Source organism: Perissodus microlepis, chromosome 14 (genome assembly GCF_051167445.1).
Source record: "Perissodus microlepis isolate ML-2025 ecotype Zambia chromosome 14, ASM5116744v1, whole genome shotgun sequence".
In the NCBI taxonomy this organism is placed as follows: Eukaryota; Metazoa; Chordata; class Actinopteri; order Cichliformes; family Cichlidae; genus Perissodus; species Perissodus microlepis.
In genome coordinates this window covers 27,913,494-27,919,493 of record NC_140474.1, presented here as the reverse complement: position 1 = coordinate 27,919,493, position 6,000 = coordinate 27,913,494, and positions in this window count along the sequence as shown.

Sequence of the window (6,000 nt, the reverse complement as noted above, 5' to 3'; positions counted from 1 at the left end):
GCGTTCTGCTCCGCCTGGATTTAAGACACAAACACTCGAGCATGCAAACGTCCGCTCACACCCAAACACACACGCTGAGCTTTAGAAAAGGATACTTGATCCTAATCCAGCACTCCTTGGTGCATATTTATAAGGGTCAAAGAGGAATGAGAGAGGAGCACGTGTACATTAATTATGCTGCATATGTAAAATGAAAAAAAAGCAACATGATGAAACACCAACATTATGAAGTGAGTGTGAGAGAGAGATTTTTTTAATGTCCCAGGCTGTCTGTGCCCTCGTCTAACTAACCCATTTATGGCCACCTGCAACCTATCCTGCCAAATGGACCAGTGCCAGGTACAGTAGTACAGTCAGTCTACATGGCCTTTATTGTGTGTGACAGACATGAAATGAAAGAGATAAAAGGAGGCATCCTGAGCAGAGAGGGAAAACAGTCACAGACATGTTGATATTAAATTATAATCACTGTGTCCTCGTTCCTTCTGTCTCACCAACTCTCACACACACAAACTCTCCTTCTTGTTAAAGGCCGGTGTTGAACGTCATTCCAATCAGCATCAGCTGAAGTACTAGGTTAATCCTCACGGCATGCAAACCACACACAGGCGTGCACACACACTGTTGAAGACATGCGAGGCAGTAATGAGACCGGTTGTGCGATGACCATTCCTGTATGGTTCAGCGATGGGCTAATTCTTCCTGTCAGACACAAACGGCTGTATGTGGAAACTATCATAAGACTAATTTTGATGTCAGGACTTTTAAGCCTGGGTGCACAGGTTCATAAGTTCACAGGCTTGCTTTGTAACACAGCGTACGAGAAGAAAACTTTCGAGAGAGGCAACAGGTTGCAAAAGAGGAAAGCACTGACATCAAATGGCCATTAACCTCAACAGCGCAAAAACAGAAAGTTAAAAAAAATCCTTAGATTACTTGTTTAGAGGTAGGCTGTTAGCTCATGTCTTCACAAACAAACCTAGAAGACACTGTAGAAAATGTAGAGCAAACAAAAAGAGAAATGTCCTGACATGAACTACAGCTTTTAGGATAAAAGCAGCTCCTCACTTCACTTCACACAAACTCGCTGGTTTATTTAATTCATTCCATTTACCATATACTGTTTATGGTAAATTGACTGGTACTAATATAGTTAAAGCTTTTCTGCTTAACCATTTAAGTACATGTCTTATAGTACTTACTGGTACGTCTGAAGGACTGGTTTTATGTACATACCAGTCCATTTAACACTAATAGTAAGTGGAATACACCACTCTGTATTGAAAGTACTCGGGCAGGTCCATTTACCATTAATAGTAAATATTCTGATCCTTATATAATAAGAGTTTTTCTACAAAAACTATACAAATACCAGTCTTATAGTACTTGTATGCACTCTGACTGCCATTAGACATTGGGGTGTTTTTCCTGGAGTCATTGTCAGACCCTACACTGGTGCAAAGGACTAGCCTGCCATTTTTTCACTTTGATTTTCAGGGTGTCTTTGAATTCAGCGCTCTGTAGGGTGATAATTTTCATTTCCAATAAATGATGAGACATGCTCTCATGCCTAAAACATTACCCAGTTGATATCAGTATAGATAACCAGCATGATTTCTTTCCCACATTCAGACTCGATGTGTTCCTTTCACTTTTTTGAGCAGTGTGTCTAAGTAATCGTGCATTTACTGTTAAAGGTAAATGGACTGGTAGTTGGAGCGTTTCTTCTCTGAGCATTCAAAGGATGCTGTAGCCTATCACGCACTCTCATACCAGCATTTTTTCTCTATATCTAAGCGCTTGAGCAAACATATCCGATGCTGCTTCTGGGCTTCACTATTTTGCCCAAGGATACTTCAACACGCTGGAGTAGGGAATAGATCCACCACTGAGACACACAGGTGTGTTACTTATCAACAAACTATGACGTCAGAGATATCTACAGTGCGTTTCCTGCTAATAAAATCCACCCAACTCGACAACAGTAACACTTTCGCTGTAATACATGAAAGGAGGAAATAACTAAACACTGAGTTCAAAAGTTGAAAGCAATGGCCAAGTTTGCAAACGAATCCTCTTGTGACCCCTATGAAATACTCAGCTGGTTTATGTGTCGCAAAAATAAACAACAGTTTTAGCGCTTAATTTACTGCGGTCATTTGACTAGTTCACACAAGAACAATAACAGCTAGCTCGTTAGCATAGGTGTGACAATATAAGCTATAAGCTAATAAAAAAAAATCCGCCTTTGGATGATAACCCACTATTATAAACGCAAAGTCTACATTGAAAATTACACAAACCTTAATTTGTCTTCATAAAACTGTTGTGCTGAGTGTTGAAATCTTTTACTATCAATATCTCCCATCAAAAGCTACAGTACTCTTCTCCAGGAGATAAAACAAGTTACCTGTTGAACCTTGAAGCCTGCTGATTCGTGATAGGCTGTTTGATGTCCCGACGCCCAGATTAACCAATGAAAAATGCTTCACTTTAAAACAAAATTTAAAAAAACACAAAACACTTTGGTACAAGGGGTCTATTTACTGTCACACTTAACCACTTCTTCTTTCTCACGAAAAATCAGTTCTGCATTCAAATACCTCTGCATAGGGTACTGCAATAATGTAATGTATGCCCGCTGCATGTATAAATGTGTCGTAGGCCAGAAAATTTAATTGAAAATGTAATCCAGACACTGACTGATAGAAAATAATGAATTCTAATGCCAGTTCTGTCTTTCCAGCTTCAGTTCTGTGAAACACAGAGACGAATCGCTATAATAATAATTACTTTGCCCTCCCCTCGTGAACATATTGTGAAACCAGGAGATTTACCAGCTAAGATTTACACACCTCTCTAAATTAAACCCAGATAAAATGCCATTCCTCTGAGGGGTGATTTCTAGGGAAAAATGTGCTGAGCCATTCACTGACTGTTATAAACAGGCAGCGGTTAAATCCTACATGATATATCTAGCTCCTGTAGTGTACAGATTTCAAAAACTACTCAGATGTTGCCATAATTCACATCTGACTTAATGGTGGTGTGTGTGTGTGTGTGTGTGTGTGTTGGGTGGGGGTCAAGTCAACCTGCAGGCATCTGGCAGAAATGACTGAGACAGATGGAAGAAAACTGAGGGGGGTAAGTAGAAGTGAAATAGTTATAAAGAAATATAATCTGCAGGTGAAGGCCAGAAAAATGGAGCGCCAGACACAGGACAGGGTGGGGGGCAAAGGGTGGGTGGAATAAAACTATTAGAAGTGAAAATAAATTAAAGAAATGTAAACTGATCGGTGGGAGGATGTAGGAGTAACAGTTCACGCTTAACCTTTGTGTGAATATTTCAAGGATTGTTATTCTTCTGCTCATTTGTCTCCAGTGAGCAGTGCAGTGTGACAGGGAAAAATGCAGAAGTGGCAACAGCTAGAGTTATTGACCCTGCAGCAAAAATAAAAGGCTTCATCCGAACCAGACATGCATCACAGTAAATACACTCATGTACCAGTTACGCACCTTCAGTCAGTCTGTGTTCTCCATCCCAGCAGTTTTTCCTTGGACCCGTTGTTCAAACAGTTTGGTTTATCAGTGATCTAGATTAGGAAATCCTACATTGTGCAATCTAAGACTAGCTAATGCGTCTTACTTATCTGCAGTTTGGGGTTTTTTTTTTTCATCCTGGATGAAATCACCCTGATCCAGATGCAAACTTTTCACAATTCACAACCACATCCCAATTACCAGTTTTCTAAATAAGACATTATCGCCAAGTGTCTGAGAACTGCAGATATAGAGTAATATCCAGCATGCCTCTGCATTGGAACTTCAAGAACTAAATACAAGTAAATATACATTCTGGATCATAGAAAGTGTTTGGTATCTTATAAAAAACAAGAAAAACATGTTAAATGTTATTTTGAAGCTCTGATTTGAGGAGCCCGATATTCAGTAAGGTTTGGGTTGCTATAGATCTTCCCTTCTCCTCACAAAGTGTATAAAGCTCCTAAGAGCCTGATGTTTTTCTACAGTGCCACCTAAACTGTGACTCAAATCAGTGTAAATTACACATTTGTTTTACTACATCTCCTTCAGGAAGTGCACTCTGAATTCAGTTTTCTGCTTGGATGAGGATAACCATCATGCGAACAGTATGATGCAGATGTTAACAAAAACTGCTTTGCATAATGAAATTCATTTCAGAATCTTCTCTTTCAAAAACACCCAAAAGAGTCTTTCAGGAACCAGGAGGGTATTGATGTTGATTTGTTTTTTAGCTTTAGCCACACTGCTGAGGACGACAAGTAGTAACTCCTGTGACACACCAACTGCTGGGAGGTCAGAGGTCCTCCTTACCTTGACAGGAGTGTTTTAAAGCAGGAAGAGCAGAGAGCACAGAGGAAGTGGCTGGATTTTTATGTGGATCTTTAACCTAAGTATCCTGTGTGGGAATAAGTATACATTTTGCTAGCTTAGCTTTTTTACTTTTACATGTATATGCAGTCAGGGTGGATACAGACAGAAGGTATGATAGGAAATCATTATTACACATTCACAGTCACAGCTGGGTCCATATTTATTTGGATGCAGACATTTTTGGTTGTTTCAGCTGTTAACTACCACATACTCAAGTTTGTATTTATGCTCTTTATGTAACTGAGTCACTGAGCTTCAGTTTGAAGCTACTCATGTAAAATTGAAGGTAAGTTTTTGAAAGGACACCTCTTTAATATATTTCAGCCTCCTTTAAGGGGACCAAAGGCAGTCAGACAATCAACTCAAAAGCTATTTTTTGGACTGGGACTGGCTATTCTTTTGTCATTTCTTATTAAATTAAATGTAGTACAAAGTCTAGAGTTGATTTCCAGTGTGGCATTTAAAAGCCGATTCTGTAAACCCACAACATGTGGTCAACGTGGAAGTGAAACACACCACCCTTAGGCTGTAAAAAGCAAAACAAGATAGCAGGAACAAATCCATCATTTTTTAAAGGATAAACTACACTGGTGAATTGGATATATATGTATAAACAAATAAGGAGGTTTGGCCATAAAGGGTAGATTTTATGAGAGCAGGTATAGATGGTTCAGCACAAAGTGCAAATCAACTATCAGCCTCAAGAAGAAAAAGGGCACAACAGGCATTGCAACAAAAGGAAACAAACCTGCAGAAAAGCTGTGGAACAGCACTGTTTTGACACGTGGAACTAAGCTCAACCAGCACCAGCTTGGCGGAGAGGAAAAAAAAAAAAGAAAGGAGGCGGCTAAAGATCAGCAAAAGTGCTTTTTGTGCAAAACAAAAAAAGGAGAAAATCCCCAACAAAAAAACCAAACTGCAGACAGCTAGTGATGTGCAATACTGCAAATCTTCCTATCATTCAGCTGGCAAGTAAACACAGGGCCAGACACAGATACTATTAACTTATAAAAGCAGGTTATTTGGGAGAGGACGGCGTCTCATGATTTATGAGATGACTAATCATCAATGTAGCTATTGTGCACGTTTTAATGACTCCTAGATAACTGGGATTTTTATTTTCCACTATAATTAGTTAACACAACAAAATGCAGCTTTCAAATTTAATTGCATTTTTGAACTGGGTTTTTTGGAGACCTGGAACGTAAATGCACCCACCTCTAAAGCACTTTGTGTTGACTTCTTTGTTTAAATGTGCTATAGGCTATAAATAAAATAGACGTGAAAGTCAATACAAAACATTTCAGACATTTTTCACAGTGCATGTTTGGAGGTACGTTTCTTCATTCCTACAATTAATTTATTTAACACAATTCAGGCGGCTACATACTGAACTTAGAAACAAAGCATGGCTCCTATTGTCTTTCCTGCTTGTATTGATCCAATACCAATGTTGACATTGATTTACCCACCTCTACAGATGGCTGCAGCAAAGCCCTGGTGAAGCATGGCAAAGGAGGACACCTGCTCTTTTGGTATGTCCGTGGGTTTTTCTTCCAGCAAAGGATTTTCCAAGTGTTACAAATT